A 27775-nucleotide genomic window follows, 5' to 3' on the forward strand; every position below is an offset into this window, starting at 1 on the left:
TCAGACGTACAAAGATTTTACACACTGATTTTCAACAGTAAATCCACAACCAAAAAAGTTGAATCTTTTGAAAGACATGTCAAAGGTGTGAATCTGAAATTCACTTTTAAAGACATTCACAATGAAATGCACTGTGTAAGTCCAGCATGTTGTCAGCTAAGAAATCAGCAAAAATGAACTATCTCATTACTGGCCATATAGATGAGAAAGGAAAATAAACTCATGTTTACAATGTGGATGTGAAAGAACAGTTTCTAGGTTCAGCTTCAATATTTATGTTAATGAATAATTGATATGTTCATATTGTCTAACAGCTATCTAGACGGATAAAGCTATGTATGCATCTATACATACTTATGCGTTCATACGCATCAGTATAAAACATTGATATTATGTTTTTTCTAGACCAAATTCTAAAAAATGAGTTTAACAGTGAATCTCATAATTGTAGTAGGTCCCACCGAGATTTGAACTCGGATCGCTGGATTCAGAGTCCAGAGTGCTAACCATTACACCATGGAACCCTCTCACACAAGAGTGACGTTTCCATTGAGACAAAAGAGAGCGCATCAGTGATGGCCTTCTCTTATATTGATAAAAAGATATCTCATTTGAATGGTCATAGTGGATAGAGCTTTAATGTGATTTGATTCTTTTCAGCTATATTCTCTATAAAAGTGTTAAATATTCAAATGTTTATCTGAATATAAAAGTTATATCACAATGTTCATCTTTGCCTGTAGCATAATAAAACAGTCTACATTTCCAGACTACTGAAGCAATGTCTCTGTCTCCTGCATGGGTGGCTCCATAGAGCAATGGTTGGCAATTTGGACTTTGCATCCAATGATCCGATTTGAAACCTTGGAGGGACTTTTTTTATTACTCTTGAGCTTTTCCATTTCTTCATCTTTGTTCATTGATAGCTCAAATCCAACACCAGTAGGTTGAAAGAGTCAATTATTGAATGCTTTCAAAATGTCCATCAGCTTGAACAAGTTACATCAATACAAACTTTAAAATACTTTGACATCAAATTTCTTCACAAAGTAGTTAGCCATTATAAAATCATATTCTGATTTTCTCAAACGCATTTCAGATGGGTGATTCACAGCATCACTTTTTTAAGCTTTCCCGCTATTGATAAGGCGAAAATAGCACATTTTGAATGAGAAGTTTTCTTCAATCAAACATAGAGGAACCCAAATGATGATCTCATTCAGCTAGTAAAAATGTTGTTTTATATTAGTATGGAAATCGTGAAAAGAAAATGTTTTTCATGCTGATTTACAACAGTTGATCTCCAATCGTAAAATATAAGCTTTTGGTCGGAGGCATCACAGGTACTGATCAAATTCTAATTTTTGAACATTGTTCACAAATCATATGATATGCTTTATATACATAAACTGTATTGTTGGATCAATACTGAGTAAAAAGTGACTATCTCAATTTCAGGACATATAAAAGAGAAAGAAGTAGAAACTCATGTTTCAAATGCTGAGAGGCAACAACTGTTCATGATTTTCACCTCCACTAATTATATTTATTTTTATAATCTATATGTTTATATTTTCCTATAAATATACAGAGACATATAGCTATATATACAGAGATACATATGTACAGGTTGATTTTTACATGTTTATAAGTAAATGTGATGTTGTTCCAAATAAAACTTCTAAGAACTGAATGGAAAAGAAAATTGTAAAGTTCAGATAAGTCCCACTGAAATTTGTACTCAGATCCCTGTTTTCAGAGTCCAGAGTGCTAACCATGACACCATCCACCCTCCCGTACCAGGGTGAGCTTTCCATTTTGACAGAAGAGATTTGCCTCAGGGGGCAACTTATCTTTCATTGAAAAATATTATCTCACATAAAAACCACTGTTCAACAGAGTTATAACGTTATTTGAGTCTTTTGGGCAACATCCTTCCCCAACATAGTTCAATATGCAAAAGTTTACCAGAATAGGAAAGCAATCCAATACAGTTTCTCTTTGACAGTAGAATATTAAAAACTTTGACATTTCCACATTCCTGCAGCAGTTTATGCTCCTTTCACATGGGAGGTTCCATGGTGTAATGGTTAGCACTTTGGACTTTGAATCCAATGATCCGAGTTCAAATCTCGGTGGGACCATTTTATGACTCTTGACCAAATCATTTTCTTTCAAGTGTATTCATTAATATCACATATCTAATACCGGTAGGGTGAACAATTAATTTATTGATTATACTCTAAAAGTTTATTAGATGTGAGCAAATAATAGAAATTTTACAATACCTGGAAACTAAATGGCTCAAAATAATGAGAGATTTTACAAACTCACTCTGGTTTCTCAAACTCATCACAGGGGCCTGATGCAAGACATTACTTTTTAAAATCTTACTGTTATTGTTAAGGCGAACAAGGAACTTTTTCATTGCAAAGCATTCATTAAAACAAAACTTGAGGAGTCAAACTTTGTATCACAGGGACCGAAGATGTGCAGTTTGAATAATAATCTTGAAATTCAGACGTACAAAGATTTTACACACTGATTTTCAACAGTAAATCCACAACCAAAAAAGTTGAATCTTTTGAAAGACATGTCAAAGGTGTGAATCTGAAATTCACTTTTAAAGACATTCACAATGAAATGCACTGTGTAAGTCCAGCATGTTGTCAGCTAAGAAATCAGCAAAAATGAACTATCTCATTACTGGCCATATAGATGAGAAAGGAAAATAAACTCATGTTTACAATGTGGATGTGAAAGAACAGTTTCTAGGTTCAGCTTCAATATTTATGTTAATGAATAATTGATATGTTCATATTGTCTAACAGCTATCTAGACGGATAAAGCTATGTATGCATCTATACATACTTATGCGTTCATACGCATCAGTATAAAACATTGATATTATGTTTTTTCTAGACCAAATTCTAAAAAATGAGTTAAACAGTGAATCTCATAATTGTAGTAGGTCCCACCGAGATTTGAACTCGGATCGCTGGATTCAGAGTCCAGAGTGCTAACCATTACACCATGGAACCCTCTCACACAAGAGTGACTTTTCCATTGAGACAAAAGAGAGCGCATCAGTGATGGCCTTCTCTTATATTGATAAAAAGATATCTCATTTGAATGGTCATAGTGGATAGAGCGTTAATGTGATTTGATTCTTTTCAGCTATATTCTCTATAAAAGTGTTAAATATTCAAATGTTTATCTGAATATAAAAGTTATATCACAATGTTCATCTTTGCCTGTAGCATAATAAAACAGTCTACATTTCCAGACTACTGAAGCAATGTCTCTGTCTCCTGCATGGGTGGCTCCATAGAGCAATGGTTGGCAATTTGGACTTTGCATCCAATGATCCGATTTGAAACCTTGGAGGGACTTTTTTTATTACTCTTGAGCTTTTCCATTTCTTCATCTTTGTTCATTGATAGCTCAAATCCAACACCAGTAGGTTGAAAGAGTCAATTATTGAATGCTTTCAAAATGTCCATCAGCTTGAACAAGTTACATCAATACAAACTTTAAAATACTTTGACATCAAATTTCTTCACAAAGTAGTTAGCCATTATAAAATCATATTCTGATTTTCTCAAACGCATTTCAGATGGGTGATTCACAGCATCACTTTTTTAAGCTTTCCCGCTATTAATAAGGCGAAAATAGCACATTTTGAATGAGAAGTTTTCTTCAATCAAACATAGAGGAACCCAAATGATGATCTCATTCAGCTAGTAAAAATGTTGTTTTATATTAGTATGGAAATCGTGAAAAGAAAATGTTTTTCATGCTGATTTACAACAGTTGATCTCCAATCGTAAAATATAAGCTTTTGGTCGGAGGCATCACAGGTACTGATCAAATTCTAATTTTTGAACATTGTTCACAAATCATATGATATGCTTTATATACATAAACTGTATTGTTGGATCAATACTGAGTAAAAAGTGACTATCTCAATTTCAGGACATATAAAAGAGAAAGAAGTAGAAACTCATGTTTCAAATGCTGAGAGGCAACAACTGTTCATGATTTTCACCTCCACTAATTATATTTATTTTTATAATCTATATGTTTATATTTTCCTATAAATATACAGAGACATATAGCTATATATACAGAGATACATATGTACAGGTTGATTTTTACATGTTTATAAGTAAATGTGATGTTGTTCCAAATAAAACTTCTAAGAACTGAATGGAAAAGAAAATTGTAAAGTTCAGATAAGTCCCACTGAAATTTGTACTCAGATCCCTGTTTTCAGAGTCCAGAGTGCTAACCATGACACCATCCACCCTCCCGTACCAGGGTGAGCCTTCCATTTTGACAGAAGAGATTTGCCTCAGGGGGCAACTTATCTTTCATTGAAAAATATTATCTCACATAAAAACCACTGTTCAACAGAGTTATAACGTTATTTGAGTCTTTTGGGCAACATCCTTCCCCAACATAGTTCAATATGCAAAAGTTTACCAGAATAGGAAAGCAATCCAATACAGTTTCTCTTTGACAGTAGAATATTAAAAACTTTGACATTTCCACATTCCTGCAGCAGTTTATGCTCCTTTCACATGGGAGGTTCCATGGTGTAATGGTTAGCACTTTGGACTTTGAATCCAATGATCCGAGTTCAAATCTCGGTGGGACCATTTTATGACTCTTGACCAAATCATTTTCTTTCAAGTGTATTCATTAATATCACATATCTAATACCGGTAGGGTGAACAATTAATTTATTGATTATACTCTAAAAGTTTATTAGATGTGAGCAAATAATAGAAATTTTACAATACCTGGAAACTAAATGGCTCAAAATAATGAGAGATTTTACAAACTCACTCTGGTTTCTCAAACTCATCGCAGTGGCCTGATGCAAGACATTACTTTTTAAAATCTTACTGTTATTGTTAAGGCGAACAAGGAACTTTTTCATTGCAAAGCATTCATTAAAACAAAACTTGAGGAGTCAAACTTTGTATTACAGGGACCGAAGATGTGCAGTTTGAATAATAATCTTGAAATTCAGACGTACAAAGATTTTACACACTGATTTTCAACAGTAAATCCACAACCAAAAAAGTTGAATCTTTTGAAAGACATGTCAAAGGTGTGAATCTGAAATTCACTTTTAAAGACATTCACAATGAAATGCACTGTGTAAGTCCAGCATGTTGTCAGCTAAGAAATCAGCAAAAATGAACTATCTCATTACTGGCCATATAGATGAGAAAGGAAAATAAACTCATGTTTACAATGTGGATGTGAAAGAACAGTTTCTAGGTTCAGCTTCAATATTTATGTTAATGAATAATTGATATGTTCATATTGTCTAACAGCTATCTAGACGGATAAAGCTATGTATGCATCTATACATACTTATGCGTTCATACGCATCAGTATAAAACATTGATATTATGTTTTTTCTAGACCAAATTCTAAAAAATGAGTTAAACAGTGAATCTCATAATTGTAGTAGGTCCCACCGAGATTTGAACTCGGATCGCTGGACTCAGAGTCCAGAGTGCTAACCATTACACCATGGAACCCTCTCACACAAGAGTGACTTTTCCATTGAGACAAAAGAGAGCGCATCAGTGATGGCCTTCTCTTATATTGATAAAAAGATATCTCATTTGAATGGTCATAGTGGATAGAGCTTTAATGTGATTTGATTCTTTTCAGCTATATTCTCTATAAAAGTGTTAAATATTCAAATGTTTATCTGAATATAAAAGTTATATCACAATGTTCATCTTTGCCTGTAGCATAATAAAACAGTCTACATTTCCAGACTACTGAAGCAATGTCTCTGTCTCCTGCATGGGTGGCTCCATAGAGCAATGGTTGGCAATTTGGACTTTGCATCCAATGATCCGATTTGAAACCTTGGAGGGACTTTTTTTATTACTCTTGAGCTTTTCCATTTCTTCATCTTTGTTCATTGATAGCTCAAATCCAACACCAGTAGGTTGAAAGAGTCAATTATTGAATGCTTTCAAAATGTCCATCAGCTTGAACAAGTTACATCAATACAAACTTTAAAATACTTTGACATCAAATTTCTTCACAAAGTAGTTAGCCATTATAAAATCATATTCTGATTTTCTCAAACGCATTTCAGATGGGTGATTCACAGCATCACTTTTTTAAGCTTTCCCGCTATTGATAAGGCGAAAATAGCACATTTTGAATGAGAAGTTTTCTTCAATCAAACATAGAGGAACCCAAATGATGATCTCATTCAGCTAGTAAAAATGTTGTTTTATATTAGTATGGAAATCGTGAAAAGAAAATGTTTTTCATGCTGATTTACAACAGTTGATCTCCAATCGTAAAATATAAGCTTTTGGTCGGAGGCATCACAGGTACTGATCAAATTCTAATTTTTGAACATTGTTCACAAATCATATGATATGCTTTATATACATAAACTGTATTGTTGGATCAATACTGAGTAAAAAGTGACTATCTCAATTTCAGGACATATAAAAGAGAAAGAAGTAGAAACTCATGTTTCAAATGCTGAGAGGCAACAACTGTTCATGATTTTCACCTCCACTAATTATATTTATTTTTATAATCTATATGTTTATATTTTCCTATAAATATACAGAGACATATAGCTATATATACAGAGATACATATGTACAGGTTGATTTTTACATGTTTATAAGTAAATGTGATGTTGTTCCAAATAAAACTTCTAAGAACTGAATGGAAAAGAAAATTGTAAAGTTCAGATAAGTCCCACTGAAATTTGTACTCAGATCCCTGTTTTCAGAGTCCAGAGTGCTAACCATGACACCATCCACCCTCCCGTACCAGGGTGAGCCTTCCATTTTGACAGAAGAGATTTGCCTCAGGGGGCAACTTATCTTTCATTGAAAAATATTATCTCACATAAAAACCACTGTTCAACAGAGTTATAACGTTATTTGAGTCTTTTGGGCAACATCCTTCCCCAACATAGTTCAATATGCAAAAGTTTACCAGAATAGGAAAGCAATCCAATACAGTTTCTCTTTGACAGTAGAATATTAAAAACTTTGACATTTCCACATTCCTGCAGCAGTTTATGCTCCTTTCACATGGGAGGTTCCATGGTGTAATGGTTAGCACTTTGGACTTTGAATCCAATGATCCGAGTTCAAATCTCGGTGGGACCATTTTATGACTCTTGACCAAATCATTTTCTTTCAAGTGTATTCATTAATATCACATATCTAATACCGGTAGGGTGAACAATTAATTTATTGATTATACTCTAAAAGTTTATTAGATGTGAGCAAATAATAGAAATTTTACAATACCTGGAAACTAAATGGCTCAAAATAATGAGAGATTTTACAAACTCACTCTGGTTTCTCCAACTCATCACAGGGGCCTGATGCAAGACATTACTTTTTAAAATCTTACTGTTATTGTTAAGGCGAACAAGGAACTTTTTCATTGCAAAGCATTCATTAAAACAAAACTTGAGGAGTCAAACTTTGTATTACGGGGACCGAAGATGTGCAGTTTGAATAATAATCTTGAAATTCAGACGTACAAAGATTTTACACACTGATTTTCAACAGTAAATCCACAACCAAAAAAGTTGAATCTTTTGAAAGACATGTCAAAGGTGTGAATCTGAAATTCACTTTTAAAGACATTCACAATGAAATGCACTGTGTAAGTCCAGCATGTTGTCAGCTAAGAAATCAGCAAAAATGAACTATCTCATTACTGGCCATATAGATGAGAAAGGAAAATAAACTCATGTTTACAATGTGGATGTGAAAGAACAGTTTCTAGGTTCAGCTTCAATATGTATGTTAATGAATAATTGATATGTTCATATTGTCTAACAGCTATCTAGACGGATAAAGCTATGTATGCATCTATACATACTTATGCGTTCATACGCATCAGTATAAAACATTGATATTATGTTTTTTCTAGACCAAATTCTAAAAAATGAGTTAAACAGTGAATCTCATAATTGTAGTAGGTCCCACCGAGATTTGAACTCGGATCGCTGGACTCAGAGTCCAGAGTGCTAACCATTACACCATGGAACCCTCTCACACAAGAGTGACTTTTCCATTGAGACAAAAGAGAGCGCATCAGTGATGGCCTTCTCTTATATTGATAAAAAGATATCTCATTTGAATGGTCATAGTGGATAGAGCTTTAATGTGATTTGATTCTTTTCAGCTATATTCTCTATAAAAGTGTTAAATATTCAAATGTTTATCTGAATATAAAAGTTATATCACAATGTTCATCTTTGCCTGTAGCATAATAAAACAGTCTACATTTCCAGACTACTGAAGCAATGTCTCTGTCTCCTGCATGGGTGGCTCCATAGAGCAATGGTTGGCAATTTGGACTTTGCATCCAATGATCCGATTTGAAACCTTGGAGGGACTTTTTTTATTACTCTTGAGCTTTTCCATTTCTTCATCTTTGTTCATTGATAGCTCAAATCCAACACCAGTAGGTTGAAAGAGTCAATTATTGAATGCTTTCAAAATGTCCATCAGCTTGAACAAGTTACATCAATACAAACTTTAAAATACTTTGACATCAAATTTCTTCACAAAGTAGTTAGCCATTATAAAATCATATTCTGATTTTCTCAAACGCATTTCAGATGGGTGATTCACAGCATCACTTTTTTAAGCTTTCCCGCTATTGATAAGGCGAAAATAGCACATTTTGAATGAGAAGTTTTCTTCAATCAAACATAGAGGAACCCAAATGATGATCTCATTCAGCTAGTAAAAATGTTGTTTTATATTAGTATGGAAATCGTGAAAAGAAAATGTTTTTCATGCTGATTTACAACAGTTGATCTCCAATCGTAAAATATAAGCTTTTGGTCGGAGGCATCACAGGTACTGATCAAATTCTAATTTTTGAACATTGTTCACAAATCATATGATATGCTTTATATACATAAACTGTATTGTTGGATCAATACTGAGTAAAAAGTGACTATCTCAATTTCAGGACATATAAAAGAGAAAGAAGTAGAAACTCATGTTTCAAATGCTGAGAGGCAACAACTGTTCATGATTTTCACCTCCACTAATTATATTTATTTTTATAATCTATATGTTTATATTTTCCTATAAATATACAGAGACATATAGCTATATATACAGAGATACATATGTACAGGTTGATTTTTACATGTTTATAAGTAAATGTGATGTTGTTCCAAATAAAACTTCTAAGAACTGAATGGAAAAGAAAATTGTAAAGTTCAGATAAGTCCCACTGAAATTTGTACTCAGATCCCTGTTTTCAGAGTCCAGAGTGCTAACCATGACACCATCCACCCTCCCGTACCAGGGTGAGCTTTCCATTTTGACAGAAGAGATTTGCCTCAGGGGGCAACTTATCTTTCATTGAAAAATATTATCTCACATAAAAACCACTGTTCAACAGAGTTACAACGTTAATTGAGTCTTTTGGGCAACATCCTTCCCCAACATAGTTCAATATGCAAAAGTTTACCAGAATAGGAAAGCAATCCAATACAGTTTCTCTTTGACAGTAGAATATTAAAAACTTTGACATTTCCACATTCCTGCAGCAGTTTATGCTCCTTTCACATGGGAGGTTCCATGGTGTAATGGTTAGCACTTTGGACTTTGAATCCAATGATCCGAGTTCAAATCTCGGTGGGACCATTTTATGACTCTTGACCAAATCATTTTCTTTCAAGTGTATTCATTAATATCACATATCTAATACCGGTAGGGTGAACAATTAATTTATTGATTATACTCTAAAAGTTTATTAGATGTGAGCAAATAATAGAAATTTTACAATACCTGGAAACTAAATGGCTCAAAATAATGAGAGATTTTACAAACTCACTCTGGTTTCTCAAACTCATCACAGGGGCCTGATGCAAGACATTACTTTTTAAAATCTTACTGTTATTGTTAAGGCGAACAAGGAACTTTTTCATTGCAAAGCATTCATTAAAACAAAACTTGAGGAGTCAAACTTTGTATTACGGGGACCGAAGATGTGCAGTTTGAATAATAATCTTGAAATTCAGACGTACAAAGATTTTACACACTGATTTTCAACAGTAAATCCACAACCAAAAAAGTTGAATCTTTTGAAAGACATGTCAAAGGTGTGAATCTGAAATTCACTTTTAAAGACATTCACAATGAAATGCACTGTGTAAGTCCAGCATGTTGTCAGCTAAGAAATCAGCAAAAATGAACTATCTCATTACTGGCCATATAGATGAGAAAGGAAAATAAACTCATGTTTACAATGTGGATGTGAAAGAACAGTTTTTAGGTTCAGCTTCAATATTTATGTTAATGAATAATTGATATGTTCATATTGTCTAACAGCTATCTAGACGGATAAAGCTATGTATGCATCTATACATACTTATGCGTTCATACGCATCAGTATAAAACATTGATATTATGTTTTTTCTAGACCAAATTCTAAAAAATGAGTTAAACAGTGAATCTCATAATTGTAGTAGGTCCCACCGAGATTTGAACTCGGATCGCTGGATTCAGAGTCCAGAGTGCTAACCATTACACCATGGAACCCTCTCACACAAGAGTGACGTTTCCATTGAGACAAAAGAGAGCGCATCAGTGATGGCCTTCTCTTATATTGATAAAAAGATATCTCATTTGAATGGTCATAGTGGATAGAGCTTTAATGTGATTTGATTCTTTTCAGCTATATTCTCTATAAAAGTGTTAAATATTCAAATGTTTATCTGAATATAAAAGTTATATCACAATGTTCATCTTTGCCTGTAGCATAATAAAACAGTCTACATTTCCAGACTACTGAAGCAATGTCTCTGTCTCCTGCATGGGTGGCTCCATAGAGCAATGGTTGGCAATTTGGACTTTGCATCCAATGATCCGATTTGAAACCTTGGAGGGACTTTTTTTATTACTCTTGAGCTTTTCCATTTCTTCATCTTTGTTCATTGATAGCTCAAATCCAACACCAGCAGGTTGAAAGAGTCAATTATTGAATGCTTTCAAAATGTCCATCAGCTTGAACAAGTTACATCAATACAAACTTTAAAATACTTTGACATCAAATTTCTTCACAAAGTAGTTAGCCATTATAAAATCATATTCTGATTTTCTCAAACGCATTTCAGATGGGTGATTCACAGCATCACTTTTTTAAGCTTTCCCGCTATTGATAAGGCGAAAATAGCACATTTTGAATGAGAAATTTTCTTCAATCAAACATAGAGGAACCCAAATGATGATCTCATTCAGCTAGTAAAAATGTTGTTTTATATTAGTATGGAAATCGTGAAAAGAAAATGTTTTTCATGCTGATTTACAACAGTTGATCTCCAATCGTAAAATATAAGCTTTTGGTCGGAGGCATCACAGGTACTGATCAAATTCTAATTTTTGAACATTGTTCACAAATCATATGATATGCTTTATATACATAAACTGTATTGTTGGATCAATACTGAGTAAAAAGTGACTATCTCAATTTCAGGACATATAAAAGAGAAAGAAGTAGAAACTCATGTTTCAAATGCTGAGAGGCAACAACTGTTCATGATTTTCACCTCCACTAATTATATTTATTTTTATAATCTATATGTTTATATTTTCCTATAAATATACAGAGACATATAGCTATATATACAGAGATACATATGTACAGGTTGATTTTTACATGTTTATAAGTAAATGTGATGTTGTTCCAAATAAAACTTCTAAGAACTGAATGGAAAAGAAAATTGTAAAGTTCAGATAAGTCCCACTGAAATTTGTACTCAGATCCCTGTTTTCAGAGTCCAGAGTGCTAACCATGACACCATCCACCCTCCCGTACCAGGGTGAGCTTTCCATTTTGACAGAAGAGATTTGCCTCAGGGGGCAACTTATCTTTCATTGAAAAATATTATCTCACATAAAAACCACTGTTCAACAGAGTTATAACGTTATTTGAGTCTTTTGGGCAACATCCTTCCCCAACATAGTTCAATATGCAAAAGTTTACCAGAATAGGAAAGCAATCCAATACAGTTTCTCTTTGACAGTAGAATATTAAAAACTTTGACATTTCCACATTCCTGCAGCAGTTTATGCTCCTTTCACATGGGAGGTTCCATGGTGTAATGGTTAGCACTTTGGACTTTGAATCCAATGATCCGAGATCAAATCTCGGTGGGACCATTTTATGACTCTTGACCAAATCATTTTCTTTCAAGTGTATTCATTAATATCACATATCTAATACCGGTAGGGTGAACAATTAATTTATTGATTATACTCTAAAAGTTTATTAGATGTGAGCAAATAATAGAAATTTTACAATACCTGGAAACTAAATGGCTCAAAATAATGAGAGATTTTACAAACTCACTCTGGTTTCTCAAACTCATCACAGGGGCCTGATGCAAGACATTACTTTTTAAAATCTTACTGTTATTGTTAAGGCGAACAAGGAACTTTTTCATTGCAAAGCATTCATTAAAACAAAACTTGAGGAGTCAAACTTTGTATTACGGGGACCGAAGATGTGCAGTTTGAATAATAATCTTGAAATTCAGACGTACAAAGATTTTACACACTGATTTTCAACAGTAAATCCACAACCAAAAAAGTTGAATCTTTTGAAAGACATGTCAAAGGTGTGAATCTGAAATTCACTTTTAAAGACATTCACAATGAAATGCACTGTGTAAGTCCAGCATGTTGTCAGCTAAGAAATCAGCAAAAATGAACTATCTCATTACTGGCCATATAGATGAGAAAGGAAAATAAACTCATGTTTACAATGTGGATGTGAAAGAACAGTTTCTAGGTTCAGCTTCAATATTTATGTTAATGAATAATTGATATGTTCATATTGTCTAACAGCTATCTAGACGGATAAAGCTATGTATGCATCTATACATACTTATGCGTTCATACGCATCAGTATAAAACATTGATATTATGTTTTTTCTAGACCAAATTCTAAAAAATGAGTTAAACAGTGAATCTCATAATTGTAGTAGGTCCCACCGAGATTTGAACTCGGATCGCTGGATTCAGAGTCCAGAGTGCTAACCATTACACCATGGAACCCTCTCACACAAGAGTGACATTTCCATTGAGACAAAAGAGAGCGCATCAGTGATGGCCTTCTCTTATATTGATAAAAAGATATCTCATTTGAATGGTCATAGTGGATAGAGCTTTAATGTGATTTGATTCTTTTCAGCTATATTCTCTATAAAAGTGTTAAATATTCAAATGTTTATCTGAATATAAAAGTTATATCACAATGTTCATCTTTGCCTGTAGCATAATAAAACAGTCTACATTTCCAGACTACTGAAGCAATGTCTCTGTCTCCTGCATGGGTGGCTCCATAGAGCAATGGTTGGCAATTTGGACTTTGCATCCAATGATCCGATTTGAAACCTTGGAGGGACTTTTTTTATTACTCTTGAGCTTTTCCATTTCTTCATCTTTGTTCATTGATAGCTCAAATCCAACACCAGCAGGTTGAAAGAGTCAATTATTGAATGCTTTCAAAATGTCCATCAGCTTGAACAAGTTACATCAATACAAACTTTAAAATACTTTGACATCAAATTTCTTCACAAAGTAGTTAGCCATTATAAAATCATATTCTGATTTTCTCAAACGCATTTCAGATGGGTGATTCACAGCATCACTTTTTTAAGCTTTCCCGCTATTGATAAGGCGAAAATAGCACATTTTGAATGAGAAGTTTTCTTCAATCAAACATAGAGGAACCCAAATGATGATCTCATTCAGCTAGTAAAAATGTTGTTTTATATTAGTATGGAAATCGTGAAAAGAAAATGTTTTTCATGCTGATTTACAACAGTTGATCTCCAATCGTAAAATATAAGCTTTTGGTCGGAGGCATCACAGGTACTGATCAAATTCTAATTTTTGAACATTGTTCACAAATCATATGATATGCTTTATATACATAAACTGTATTGTTGGATCAATACTGAGTAAAAAGTGACTATCTCAATTTCAGGACATATAAAAGAGAAAGAAGTAGAAACTCATGTTTCAAATGCTGAGAGGCAACAACTGTTCATGATTTTCACCTCCACTAATTATATTTATTTTTATAATCTATATGTTTATATTTTCCTATAAATATACAGAGACATATAGCTATATATACAGAGATACATATGTACAGGTTGATTTTTACATGTTTATAAGTAAATGTGATGTTGTTCCAAATAAAACTTCTAAGAACTGAATGGAAAAGAAAATTGTAAAGTTCAGATAAGTCCCACTGAAATTTGTACTCAGATCCCTGTTTTCAGAGTCCAGAGTGCTAACCATGACACCATCCACCCTCCCGTACCAGGGTGAGCTTTCCATTTTGACAGAAGAGATTTGCCTCAGGGGGCAACTTATCTTTCATTGAAAAATATTATCTCACATAAAAACCACTGTTCAACAGAGTTATAACGTTATTTGAGTCTTTTGGGCAACATCCTTCCCCAACATAGTTCAATATGCAAAAGTTTACCAGAATAGGAAAGCAATCCAATACAGTTTCTCTTTGACAGTAGAATATTAAAAACTTTGACATTTCCACATTCCTGCAGCAGTTTATGCTCCTTTCACATGGGAGGTTCCATGGTGTAATGGTTAGCACTTTGGACTTTGAATCCAATGATCCGAGTTCAAATCTCGGTGGGACCATTTTATGACTCTTGACCAAATCATTTTCTTTCAAGTGTATTCATTAATATCACATATCTAATACCGGTAGGGTGAACAATTAATTTATTGATTATACTCTAAAAGTTTATTAGATGTGAGCAAATAATAGAAATTTTACAATACCTGGAAACTAAATGGCTCAAAATAATGAGAGATTTTACAAACTCACTCTGGTTTCTCAAACTCATCACAGGGGCCTGATGCAAGACATTACTTTTTAAAATCTTACTGTTATTGTTAAGGCGAACAAGGAACTTTTTCATTGCAAAGCATTCATTAAAACAAAACTTGAGGAGTCAAACTTTGTATTACGGGGACCGAAGATGTGCAGTTTGAATAATAATCTTGAAATTCAGACGTACAAAGATTTTACACACTGATTTTCAACAGTAAATCCACAACCAAAAAAGTTGAATCTTTTGAAAGACATGTCAAAGGTGTGAATCTGAAATTCACTTTTAAAGACATTCACAATGAAATGCACTGTGTAAGTCCAGCATGTTGTCAGCTAAGAAATCAGCAAAAATGAACTATCTCATTACTGGCCATATAGATGAGAAAGGAAAATAAACTCATGTTTACAATGTGGATGTGAAAGAACAGTTTCTAGGTTCAGCTTCAATATTTATGTTAATGAATAATTGATATGTTCATATTGTCTAACAGCTATCTAGACGGATAAAGCTATGTATGCATCTATACATACTTATGCGTTCATACGCATCAGTATAAAACATTGATATTATGTTTTTTCTAGACCAAATTCTAAAAAATGAGTTAAACAGTGAATCTCATAATTGTAGTAGGTCCCACCGAGATTTGAACTCGGATCGCTGGATTCAGAGTCCAGAGTGCTAACCATTACACCATGGAACCCTCTCACACAAGAGTGACGTTTCCATTGAGACAAAAGAGAGCGCATCAGTGATGGCCTTCTCTTATATTGATAAAAAGATATCTCATTTGAATGGTCATAGTGGATAGAGCTTTAATGTGATTTGATTCTTTTCAGCTATATTCTCTATAAAAGTGTTAAATATTCAAATGTTTATCTGAATATAAAAGTTATATCACAATGTTCATCTTTGCCTGTAGCATAATAAAACAGTCTACATTTCCAGACTACTGAAGCAATGTCTCTGTCTCCTGCATGGGTGGCTCCATAGAGCAATGGTTGGCAATTTGGACTTTGCATCCAATGATCCGATTTGAAACCTTGGAGGGACTTTTTTTATTACTCTTGAGCTTTTCCATTTCTTCATCTTTGTTCATTGATAGCTCAAATCCAACACCAGTAGGTTGAAAGAGTCAATTATTGAATGCTTTCAAAATGTCCATCAGCTTGAACAAGTTACATCAATACAAACTTTAAAATACTTTGACATCAAATTTCTTCACAAAGTAGTTAGCCATTATAAAATCATATTCTGATTTTCTCAAACGCATTTCAGATGGGTGATTCACAGCATCACTTTTTTAAGCTTTCCCGCTATTGATAAGGCGAAAATAGCACATTGTGAATGAGAAGTTTTCTTCAATCAAACATAGAGGAACCCAAATGATGATCTCATTCAGCTAGTAAAAATGTTGTTTTATATTAGTATGGAAATCGTGAAAAGAAAATGTTTTTCATGCTGATTTACAACAGTTGATCTCCAATCGTAAAATATAAGCTTTTGGTCGGAGGCATCACAGGTACTGATCAAATTCTAATTTTTGAACATTGTTCACAAATCATATGATATGCTTTATATACATAAACTGTATTGTTGGATCAATACTGAGTAAAAAGTGACTATCTCAATTTCAGGACATATAAAAGAGAAAGAAGTAGAAACTCATGTTTCAAATGCTGAGAGGCAACAACTGTTCATGATTTTCACCTCCACTAATTATATTTATTTTTATAATCTATATGTTTATATTTTCCTATAAATATACAGAGACATATAGCTATATATACAGAGATACATATGTATAGGTTGATTTTTACATGTTTATAAGTAAATGTGATGTTGTTCCAAATAAAACTTCTAAGAACTGAATGGAAAAGAAAATTGTAAAGTTCAGATAAGTCCCACTGAAATTTGTACTCAGATCCCTGTTTTCAGAGTCCAGAGTGCTAACCATGACACCATCCACCCTCCCGTACCAGGGTGAGCTTTCCATTTTGACAGAAGAGATTTGCCTCAGGGGGCAACTTATCTTTCATTGAAAAATATTATCTCACATAAAAACCACTGTTCAACAGAGTTATAACGTTATTTGAGTCTTTTGGGCAACATCCTTCCCCAACATAGTTCAATATGCAAAAGTTTACCAGAATAGGAAAGCAATCCAATACAGTTTCTCTTTGACAGTAGAATATTAAAAACTTTGACATTTCCACATTCCTGCAGCAGTTTATGCTCATTTCACATGGGAGGTTCCATGGTGTAATGGTTAGCACTTTGGACTTTGAATCCAATGATCCGAGTTCAAATCTCGGTGGGACCATTTTATGACTCTTGACCAAATCATTTTCTTTCAAGTGTATTCATTAATATCACATATCTAATACCGGTAGGGTGAACAATTAATTTATTGATTATACTCTAAAAGTGTATTAGATGTGAGCAAATAATAGAAATTTTACCATACCTGGAAACTAAATGGCTCAAAATATTGAGAGATTTTACAAACTCACTCTGGTTTCTCAAACTCATCACAGGGGCCTGATGCAAGACATTACTTTTTAAAATCTTACTGTTATTGTTAAGGCGAACAAGGAACTTTTTCATTGCAAAGCATTCATTAAAACAAAACTTGAGGAGTCAAACTTTGTATTACAGGGACCGAAGATGTGCAGTTTGAATAATAATCTTGAAATTCAGACGTACAAAGATTTTACACACTGATTTTCAACTGTAAATCCACAACCAAAAAAGTTGAATCTTTTGAAAGACATGTCAAAGGTGTGAATCTGAAATTCACTTTTAAAGACATTCACAATGAAATGCACTGTGTAAGTCCAGCATGTTATCAGCTAAGAAATCAGCAAAAATGAACTATCTCATTACTGGCCATATAGATGAGAAAGGAAAATAAACTCATGTTTACAATGTGGATGTGAAAGAACAGTTTCTAGGTTCAGCTTCAATATTTATGTTAATGAATAATTGATATGTTCATATTGTCTAACAGCTATCTAGACGGATAAAGCTATGTATGCATCTATACATACTTATGCGTTCATACGCATCAGTATAAAACATTGATATTATGTTTTTTCTAGACCAAATTCTAAAAAATGAGTTAAACAGTGAATCTCATAATTGTAGTAGGTCCCACCGAGATTTGAACTCGGATCGCTGGATTCAGAGTCCAGAGTGCTAACCATTACACCATGGAACCCTCTCACACAAGAGTGACGTTTCCATTGAGACAAAAGAGAGCGCATCAGTGATGGCCTTCTCTTATATTGATAAAAAGATATCTCATTTGAATGGTCATAGTGGATAGAGCTTTAATGTGATTTGATTCTTTTCAGCTATATTCTCTATAAAAGTGTTAAATATTCAAATGTTTATCTGAATATAAAAGTTATATCACAATGTTCATCTTTGCCTGTAGCATAATAAAACAGTCTACATTTCCAGACTACTGAAGCAATGTCTCTGTCTCCTGCATGGGTGGCTCCATAGAGCAATGGTTGGCAATTTGGACTTTGCATCCAATGATCCGATTTGAAACCTTGGAGGGACTTTTTTTATTACTCTTGAGCTTTTCCATTTCTTCATCTTTGTTCATTGATAGCTCAAATCCAACACCAGTAGGTTGAAAGAGTCAATTATTGAATGCTTTCAAAATGTCCATCAGCTTGAACAAGTTACATCAATACAAACTTTAAAATACTTTGACATCAAATTTCTTCACAAAGTAGTTAGCCATTATAAAATCATATTCTGATTTTCTCAAACGCATTTCAGATGGGTGATTCACAGCATCACTTTTTTAAGCTTTCCCGCTATTGATAAGGCGAAAATAGCACATTTTGAATGAGAAGTTTTCTTCAATCAAACATAGAGGAACCCAAATGATGATCTCATTCAGCTAGTAAAAATGTTGTTTTATATTAGTATGGAAATCGTGAAAAGAAAATGTTTTTCATGCTGATTTACAACAGTTGATCTCCAATCGTAAAATATAAGCTTTTGGTCGGAGGCATCACAGGTACTGATCAAATTCTAATTTTTGAACATTGTTCACAAATCATATGATATGCTTTATATACATAAACTGTATTGTTGGATCAATAATGAGTAAAAAGTGACTATCTCAATTTCAGGACATATAAAAGAGAAAGAAGTAGAAACTCATGTTTCAAATGCTGAGAGGCAACAACTGTTCATGATTTTCACCTCCACTAATTATATTTATTTTTATAATCTATATGTTTATATTTTCCTATAAATATACAGAGACATATAGCTATATATACAGAGATACATATGTACAGGTTGATTTTTACATGTTTATAAGTAAATGTGATGTTGTTCCAAATAAAACTTCTAAGAACTGAATGGAAAAGAAAATTGTAAAGTTCAGATAAGTCCCACTGAAATTTGTACTCAGATCCCTGTTTTCAGAGTCCAGAGTGCTAACCATGACACCATCCACCCTCCCGTACCAGGGTGAGCTTTCCATTTTGACAGAAGAGATTTGCCTCAGGGGGCAACTTATCTTTCATTGAAAAATATTATCTCACATAAAAACCACTGTTCAACAGAGTTACAACGTTATTTGAGTCTTTTGGGCAACATCCTTCCCCAACATATTTCAATATGCAAAAGTTTACCAGAATAGGAAAGCAATCCAATACAGTTTCTCTTTGACAGTAGAATATTAAAAACTTTGACATTTCCACATTCCTGCAGCAGTTTATGCTCCTTTCACATGGGAGGTTCCATGGTGTAATGGTTAGCACTTTGGACTTTGAATCCAATGATCCGAGTTCAAATCTCGGTGGGACCATTTTATGACTCTTGACCAAATCATTTTCTTTCAAGTGTATTCATTAATATCACATATCTAATACTGGTAGGGTGAACAATTAATTTATTGATTATACTCTAAAAGTTTATTAGATGTGAGCAAATAATAGAAATTTTACAATACCTGGAAACTAAATGGCTCAAAATAATGAGAGATTTTACAAACTCACTCTGGTTTCTCAAACTCATCACAGGGGCCTGATGCAAGACATTACTTTTTAAAATCTTACTGTTATTGTTAAGGCGAACAAGGAACTTTTTCATTGCAAAGCATTCATTAAAACAAAACTTGAGGAGTCAAACTTTGTATTACAGGGACCGAAGATGTGCAGTTTGAATAATAATCTTGAAATTCAGACGTACAAAGATTTTACACACTGATTTTCAACAGTAAATCCACAACCAAAAAAGTTGAATCTTTTGAAAGACATGTCAAAGGTGTGAATCTGAAATTCACTTTTAAAGACATTCACAATGAAATGCACTGTGTAAGTCCAGCATGTTGTCAGCTAAGAAATCAGCAAAAATGAACTATCTCATTACTGGCCATATAGATGAGAAAGGAAAATAAACTCATGTTTACAATGTGGATGTGAAAGAACAGTTTCTAGGTTCAGCTTCAATATTTATGTTAATGAATAATTGATATGTTCATATTGTCTAACAGCTATCTAGACGGATAAAGCTATGTATGCATCTATACATACTTATGCGTTCATACGCATCAGTATAAAACATTGATATTATGTTTTTTCTAGACCAAATTCTAAAAAATGAGTTAAACAGTGAATCTCATAATTGTAGTAGGTCCCACCGAGATTTGAACTCGGATCGCTGGATTCAGAGTCCAGAGTGCTAACCATTACACCATGGAACCCTCTCACACAAGAGTGACGTTTCCATTGAGACAAAAGAGAGCGCATCAGTGATGGCCTTCTCTTATATTGATAAAAAGATATCTCATTTGAATGGTCATAGTGGATAGAGCTTTAATGTGATTTGATTCTTTTCAGCTATATTCTCTATAAAAGTGTTAAATATTCAAATGTTTATCTGAATATAAAAGTTATATCACAATGTTCATCTTTGCCTGTAGCATAATAAAACAGTCTACATTTCCAGACTACTGAAGCAATGTCTCTGTCTCCTGCATGGGTGGCTCCATAGAGCAATGGTTGGCAATTTGGACTTTGCATCCAATGATCCGATTTGAAACCTTGGAGGGACTTTTTTTATTACTCTTGAGCTTTTCCATTTCTTCATCTTTGTTCATTGATAGCTCAAATCCAACACCAGTAGGTTGAAAGAGTCAATTATTGAATGCTTTCAAAATGTCCATCAGCTTGAACAAGTTACATCAATACAAACTTTAAAATACTTTGACATCAAATTTCTTCACAAAGTAGTTAGCCATTATAAAATCATATTCTGATTTTCTCAAACGCATTTCAGATGGGTGATTCACAGCATCACTTTTTTAAGCTTTCCCGCTATTGATAAGGCGAAAATAGCACATTGTGAATGAGAAGTTTTCTTCAATCAAACATAGAGGAACCCAAATGATGATCTCATTCAGCTAGTAAAAATGTTGTTTTATATTAGTATGGAAATCGTGAAAAGAAAATGTTTTTCATGCTGATTTACAACAGTTGATCTCCAATCGTAAAATATAAGCTTTTGGTCGGAGGCATCACAGGTACTGATCAAATTCTAATTTTTGAACATTGTTCACAAATCATATGATATGCTTTATATACATAAACTGTATTGTTGGATCAATACTGAGTAAAAAGTGACTATCTCAATTTCAGGACATATAAAAGAGAAAGAAGTAGAAACTCATGTTTCAAATGCTGAGAGGCAACAACTGTTCATGATTTTCACCTCCACTAATTATATTTATTTTTATAATCTATATGTTTATATTTTCCTATAAATATACAGAGACATATAGCTATATATACAGAGATACATATGTATAGGTTGATTTTTACATGTTTATAAGTAAATGTGATGTTGTTCCAAATAAAACTTCTAAGAACTGAATGGAAAAGAAAATTGTAAAGTTCAGATAAGTCCCACTGAAATTTGTACTCAGATCCCTGTTTTCAGAGTCCAGAGTGCTAACCATGACACCATCCACCCTCCCGTACCAGGGTGAGCTTTCCATTTTGACAGAAGAGATTTGCCTCAGGGGGCAACTTATCTTTCATTGAAAAATATTATCTCACATAAAAACCACTGTTCAACAGAGTTATAACGTTATTTGAGTCTTTTGGGCAACATCCTTCCCCAACATAGTTCAATATGCAAAAGTTTACCAGAATAGGAAAGCAATCCAATACAGTTTCTCTTTGACAGTAGAATATTAAAAACTTTGACATTTCCACATTCCTGCAGCAGTTTATGCTCATTTCACATGGGAGGTTCCATGGTGTAATGGTTAGCACTTTGGACTTTGAATCCAATGATCCGAGTTCAAATCTCGGTGGGACCATTTTATGACTCTTGACCAAATCATTTTCTTTCAAGTGTATTCATTAATATCACATATCTAATACCGGTAGGGTGAACAATTAATTTATTGATTATACTCTAAAAGTTTATTAGATGTGAGCAAATAATAGAAATTTTACCATACCTGGAAACTAAATGGCTCAAAATATTGAGAGATTTTACAAACTCACTCTGGTTTCTCAAACTCATCACAGGGGCCTGATGCAAGACATTACTTTTTAAAATCTTACTGTTATTGTTAAGGCGAACAAGGAACTTTTTCATTGCAAAGCATTCATTAAAACAAAACTTGAGGAGTCAAACTTTGTATTACAGGGACCGAAGATGTGCAGTTTGAATAATAATCTTGAAATTCAGACGTACAAAGATTTTACACACTGATTTTCAACTGTAAATCCACAACCAAAAAAGTTGAATCTTTTGAAAGACATGTCAAAGGTGTGAATCTGAAATTCACTTTTAAAGACATTCACAATGAAATGCACTGTGTAAGTCCAGCATGTTATCAGCTAAGAAATCAGCAAAAATGAACTATCTCATTACTGGCCATATAGATGAGAAAGGAAAATAAACTCATGTTTACAATGTGGATGTGAAAGAACAGTTTCTAGGTTCAGCTTCAATATTTATGTTAATGAATAATTGATATGTTCATATTGTCTAACAGCTATCTAGACGGATAAAGCTATGTATGCATCTATACATACTTATGCGTTCATACGCATCAGTATAAAACATTGATATTATGTTTTTTCTAGACCAAATTCTAAAAAATGAGTTAAACAGTGAATCTCATAATTGTAGTAGGTCCCACCGAGATTTGAACTCGGATCGCTGGATTCAGAGTCCAGAGTGCTAACCATTACACCATGGAACCCTCTCACACAAGAGTGACGTTTCCATTGAGACAAAAGAGAGTGCATCAGTATTGGCCTTCTCTTATATTGATAAAAAGATATCTCATTTGAATGGTCATAGTGGATAGAGCTTTAATGTGATTTGATTCTTTTCAGCTATATTCTCTATAAAAGTGTTAAATATTCAAATGTTTATCTGAATATAAAAGTTATATCACAATGTTCATCTTTGCCTGTAGCATAATAAAACAGTCTACATTTCCAGACTACTGAAGCAATGTCTCTGTCTCCTGCATGGGTAGCTCCATAGAGCAATGGTTGGCAATTTGGACTTTGCATCCAATGATCCGATTTGAAACCTTGGAGGGACTTTTTTTATTACTCTTGAGCTTTTCCATTTCTTCATCTTTGTTCATTGATAGCTCAAATCCAACACCAGTAGGTTGAAAGAGTCAATTATTGAATGCTTTCAAAATGTCCATCAGCTTGAACAAGTTACATCAATACAAACTTTAAAATACTTTGACATCAAATTTCTTCACAAAGTAGTTAGCCATTATAAAATCATATTCTGATTTTCTCAAACGCATTTCAGATGGGTGATTCACAGCATCACTTTTTTAAGCTTTCCCGCTATTGATAAGGCGAAAATAGCACATTTTGAATGAGAAGTTTTCTTCAATCAAACATAGAGGAACCCAAATGATGATCTCATTCAGCTAGTAAAAATGTTGTTTTATATTAGTATGGAAATCGTGAAAAGAAAATGTTTGTCATGCTGATTTACAACAGTTGATCTCCAATCGTAAAATATAAGCTTTTGGTCGGAGGCATCACAGGTACTGATCAAATTCTAATTTTTGAACATTGTTCACAAATCATATGATATGCTTTATATACATAAACTGTATTGTTGGATCAATACTGAGTAAAAAGTGACTATCTCAATTTCAGGACATATAAAAGAGAAAGAAGTAGAAACTCATGTTTCAAATGCTGAGAGGCAACAACTGTTCATGATTTTCACCTCCACTAATTATATTTATTTTTATAATCTATATGTTTATATTTTCCTATAAATATACAGAGACATATAGCTATATATACAGAGATACATATGTACAGGTTGATTTTTACATGTTTATAAGTAAATGTGATGTTGTTCCAAATAAAACTTCTAAGAACTGAATGGAAAAGAAAATTGTAAAGTTCAGATAAGTCCCACTGAAATTTGTACTCAGATCCCTGTTTTCAGAGTCCAGAGTGCTAACCATGACACCATCCACCCTCCCGTACCAGGGTGAGCTTTCCATTTTGACAGAAGAGATTTGCCTCAGGGGGCAACTTATCTTTCATTGAAAAATATTATCTCACATAAAAACCACTGTTCAACAGAGTTATAACGTTATTTGAGTCTTTTGGGCAACATCCTTCCCCAACATAGTTCAATATGCAAAAGTTTACCAGAATAGGAAAGCAATCCAATACAGTTTCTCTTTGACAGTAGAATATTAAAAACTTTGACATTTCCACATTCCTGCAGCAGTTTATGCTCATTTCACATGGGAGGTTCCATGGTGTAATGGTTAGCACTTTGGACTTTGAATCCAATGATCCGAGTTCAAATCTCGGTGGGACCATTTTATGACTCTTGACCAAATCATTTTCTTTCAAGTGTATTCATTAATATCACATATCTAATACCGGTAGGGTGAACAATTAATTTATTGATTATACTCTAAAAGTTTATTAGATGTGAGCAAATAATAGAAATTTTACAATACCTGGAAACTAAATGGCTCAAAATAATGAGAGATTTTACAAACTCACTCTGGTTTCTCAAACTCATCACAGGGGCCTGATGCAAGACATTACTTTTTAAAATCTTACTGTTATTGTTAAGGCGAACAAGGAACTTTTTCATTGCAAAGCATTCATTAAAACAAAACTTGAGGAGTCAAACTTTGTATTACAGGGACCGAAGATGTGCAGTTTGAATAATAATCTTGAAATTCAGACGTACAAAGATTTTACACACTGATTTTCAACAGTAAATCCACAACCAAAAAAGTTGAATCTTTTGAAAGACATGTCAAAGGTGTGAATCTGAAATTCACTTTTAAAGACATTCACAATGAAATGCACTGTGTAAGTCCAGCATGTTGTCAGCTAAGAAATCAGCAAAAATGAACTATCTCATTACTGGCCATATAGATGAGAAAGGAAAATAAACTCATGTTTACAATGTGGATGTGAAAGAACAGTTTCTAGGTTCAGCTTCAATATTTATGTTAATGAATAATTGATATGTTCATATTGTCTAACAGCTATCTAGACGGATAAAGCTATGTATGCATCTATACATACTTATGCGTTCATACGCATCAGTATAAAACATTGATATTATGTTTTTTCTAGACCAAATTCTAAAAAATGAGTTAAACAGTGAATCTCATAATTGTAGTAGGTCCCACCGAGATTTGAACTCGGATCGCTGGATTCAGAGTCCAGAGTGCTAACCATTACACCATGGAACCCTCTCACACAAGAGTGACGTTTCCATTGAGACAAAAGAGAGCGCATCAGTGATGGCCTTCTCTTATATTGATAAAAAGATATCTCATTTGAATGGTCATAGTGGATAGAGCTTTAATGTGATTTGATTCTTTTCAGCTATATTCTCTATAAAAGTGTTAAATATTCAAATGTTTATCTGAATATAAAAGTTATATCACAATGTTCATCTTTGCCTGTAGCATAATAAAACAGTCTACATTTCCAGACTACTGAAGCAATGTCTCTGTCTCCTGCATGGGTGGCTCCATAGAGCAATGGTTGGCAATTTGGACTTTGCATCCAATGATCCGATTTGAAACCTTGGAGGGACTTTTTTTATTACTCTTGAGCTTTTCCATTTCTTCATCTTTGTTCATTGATAGCTCAAATCCAACACCAGTAGGTTGAAAGAGTCAATTATTGAATGCTTTCAAAATGTCCATCAGCTTGAACAAGTTACATCAATACAAACTTTAAAATACTTTGACATCAAATTTCTTCACAAAGTAGTTAGCCATTATAAAATCATATTCTGATTTTCTCAAACGCATTTCAGATGGGTGATTCACAGCATCACTTTTTTAAGCTTTCCCGCTATTGATAAGGCGAAAATAGCACATTGTGAATGAGAAGTTTTCTTCAATCAAACATAGAGGAACCCAAATGATGATCTCATTCAGCTAGTAAAAATGTTGTTTTATATTAGTATGGAAATCGTGAAAAGAAAATGTTTTTCATGCTGATTTACAACAGTTGATCTCCAATCGTAAAATATAAGCTTTTGGTCGGAGGCATCACAGGTACTGATCAAATTCTAATTTTTGAACATTGTTCACAAATCATATGATATGCTTTATATACATAAACTGTATTGTTGGATCAATACTGAGTAAAAAGTGACTATCTCAATTTCAGGACATATAAAAGAGAAAGAAGTAGAAACTCATGTTTCAAATGCTGAGAGGCAACAACTGTTCATGATTTTCACCTCCACTAATTATATTTATTTTTATAATCTATATGTTTATATTTTCCTATAAATATACAGAGACATATAGCTATATATACAGAGATACATATGTATAGGTTGATTTTTACATGTTTATAAGTAAATGTGATGTTGTTCCAAATAAAACTTCTAAGAACTGAATGGAAAAGAAAATTGTAAAGTTCAGATAAGTCCCACTGAAATTTGTACTCAGATCCCTGTTTTCAGAGTCCAGAGTGCTAACCATGACACCATCCACCCTCCCGTACCAGGGTGAGCTTTCCATTTTGACAGAAGAGATTTGCCTCAGGGGGCAACTTATCTTTCATTGAAAAATATTATCTCACATAAAAACCACTGTTCAACAGAGTTATAACGTTATTTGAGTCTTTTGGGCAACATCCTTCCCCAACATAGTTCAATATGCAAAAGTTTACCAGAATAGGAAAGCAATCCAATACAGTTTCTCTTTGACAGTAGAATATTAAAAACTTTGACATTTCCACATTCCTGCAGCAGTTTATGCTCATTTCACATGGGAGGTTCCATGGTGTAATGGTTAGCACTTTGGACTTTGAATCCAATGATCCGAGTTCAAATCTCGGTGGGACCATTTTATGACTCTTGACCAAATCATTTTCTTTCAAGTGTATTCATTAATATCACATATCTAATACCGGTAGGGTGAACAATTAATTTATTGATTATACTCTAAAAGTTTATTAGATGTGAGCAAATAATAGAAATTTTACCATACCTGGAAACTAAATGGCTCAAAATATTGAGAGATTTTACAAACTCACTCTGGTTTCTCAAACTCATCACAGGGGCCTGATGCAAGACATTACTTTTTAAAATCTTACTGTTATTGTTAAGGCGAACAAGGAACTTTTTCATTGCAAAGCATTCATTAAAACAAAACTTGAGGAGTCAAACTTTGTATTACAGGGACCGAAGATGTGCAGTTTGAATAATAATCTTGAAATTCAGACGTACAAAGATTTTACACACTGATTTTCAACTGTAAATCCACAACCAAAAAAGTTGAATCTTTTGAAAGACATGTCAAAGGTG

At 33.4% G+C, this 27775-nt stretch overlaps 20 non-coding genes across 20 annotated transcripts; 11 read left to right on the forward strand and 9 right to left on the reverse strand.

Moving 5' to 3' along the window:
• Positions 1–452: 452 nt before the first annotated feature.
• Positions 453–524, reverse strand: TRNAQ-CUG (transfer RNA glutamine (anticodon CUG)). The gene has a single exon. It is a non-coding gene; the product is annotated as a tRNA-Gln (tRNA).
• Positions 525–2072: 1548 nt separating this feature from the next.
• Positions 2073–2144, forward strand: TRNAQ-UUG (transfer RNA glutamine (anticodon UUG)). The gene has a single exon. It is a non-coding gene; the product is annotated as a tRNA-Gln (tRNA).
• Positions 2145–2969: 825 nt separating this feature from the next.
• TRNAQ-CUG (transfer RNA glutamine (anticodon CUG)) lies at positions 2970–3041 on the reverse strand. The gene has a single exon. It is a non-coding gene; the product is annotated as a tRNA-Gln (tRNA).
• Positions 3042–4589: 1548 nt separating this feature from the next.
• TRNAQ-UUG (transfer RNA glutamine (anticodon UUG)) lies at positions 4590–4661 on the forward strand. The gene has a single exon. It is a non-coding gene; the product is annotated as a tRNA-Gln (tRNA).
• A 2445-nt stretch (positions 4662–7106) lies between these two features.
• On the forward strand, positions 7107–7178 carry TRNAQ-UUG (transfer RNA glutamine (anticodon UUG)). The gene has a single exon. It is a non-coding gene; the product is annotated as a tRNA-Gln (tRNA).
• Positions 7179–9623: 2445 nt separating this feature from the next.
• Positions 9624–9695, forward strand: TRNAQ-UUG (transfer RNA glutamine (anticodon UUG)). Its single transcript has one exon. It is a non-coding gene; the product is annotated as a tRNA-Gln (tRNA).
• Positions 9696–10520: 825 nt separating this feature from the next.
• Positions 10521–10592, reverse strand: TRNAQ-CUG (transfer RNA glutamine (anticodon CUG)). Its single transcript has one exon. It is a non-coding gene; the product is annotated as a tRNA-Gln (tRNA).
• Positions 10593–12140: 1548 nt separating this feature from the next.
• Positions 12141–12212, forward strand: TRNAQ-UUG (transfer RNA glutamine (anticodon UUG)). Its single transcript has one exon. It is a non-coding gene; the product is annotated as a tRNA-Gln (tRNA).
• Positions 12213–13037: 825 nt separating this feature from the next.
• On the reverse strand, positions 13038–13109 carry TRNAQ-CUG (transfer RNA glutamine (anticodon CUG)). The gene has a single exon. It is a non-coding gene; the product is annotated as a tRNA-Gln (tRNA).
• A 1548-nt stretch (positions 13110–14657) lies between these two features.
• Positions 14658–14729, forward strand: TRNAQ-UUG (transfer RNA glutamine (anticodon UUG)). The gene has a single exon. It is a non-coding gene; the product is annotated as a tRNA-Gln (tRNA).
• Positions 14730–15554: 825 nt separating this feature from the next.
• On the reverse strand, positions 15555–15626 carry TRNAQ-CUG (transfer RNA glutamine (anticodon CUG)). Its single transcript has one exon. It is a non-coding gene; the product is annotated as a tRNA-Gln (tRNA).
• Positions 15627–17174: 1548 nt separating this feature from the next.
• On the forward strand, positions 17175–17246 carry TRNAQ-UUG (transfer RNA glutamine (anticodon UUG)). Its single transcript has one exon. It is a non-coding gene; the product is annotated as a tRNA-Gln (tRNA).
• An 825-nt stretch (positions 17247–18071) lies between these two features.
• TRNAQ-CUG (transfer RNA glutamine (anticodon CUG)) lies at positions 18072–18143 on the reverse strand. Its single transcript has one exon. It is a non-coding gene; the product is annotated as a tRNA-Gln (tRNA).
• A 1548-nt stretch (positions 18144–19691) lies between these two features.
• On the forward strand, positions 19692–19763 carry TRNAQ-UUG (transfer RNA glutamine (anticodon UUG)). The gene has a single exon. It is a non-coding gene; the product is annotated as a tRNA-Gln (tRNA).
• Positions 19764–20588: 825 nt separating this feature from the next.
• On the reverse strand, positions 20589–20660 carry TRNAQ-CUG (transfer RNA glutamine (anticodon CUG)). Its single transcript has one exon. It is a non-coding gene; the product is annotated as a tRNA-Gln (tRNA).
• A 1548-nt stretch (positions 20661–22208) lies between these two features.
• TRNAQ-UUG (transfer RNA glutamine (anticodon UUG)) lies at positions 22209–22280 on the forward strand. Its single transcript has one exon. It is a non-coding gene; the product is annotated as a tRNA-Gln (tRNA).
• An 825-nt stretch (positions 22281–23105) lies between these two features.
• Positions 23106–23177, reverse strand: TRNAQ-CUG (transfer RNA glutamine (anticodon CUG)). The gene has a single exon. It is a non-coding gene; the product is annotated as a tRNA-Gln (tRNA).
• Positions 23178–24725: 1548 nt separating this feature from the next.
• Positions 24726–24797, forward strand: TRNAQ-UUG (transfer RNA glutamine (anticodon UUG)). Its single transcript has one exon. It is a non-coding gene; the product is annotated as a tRNA-Gln (tRNA).
• Positions 24798–25622: 825 nt separating this feature from the next.
• TRNAQ-CUG (transfer RNA glutamine (anticodon CUG)) lies at positions 25623–25694 on the reverse strand. The gene has a single exon. It is a non-coding gene; the product is annotated as a tRNA-Gln (tRNA).
• Positions 25695–27242: 1548 nt separating this feature from the next.
• TRNAQ-UUG (transfer RNA glutamine (anticodon UUG)) lies at positions 27243–27314 on the forward strand. Its single transcript has one exon. It is a non-coding gene; the product is annotated as a tRNA-Gln (tRNA).
• The last annotated feature ends 461 nt before the right edge of the window (positions 27315–27775 follow it).

This window comes from Triturus cristatus, chromosome 5_2, assembly GCF_964204655.1.
Source record: "Triturus cristatus chromosome 5_2, aTriCri1.1, whole genome shotgun sequence".
NCBI lineage: Eukaryota > Metazoa > Chordata > Amphibia > Caudata > Salamandridae > Triturus > Triturus cristatus.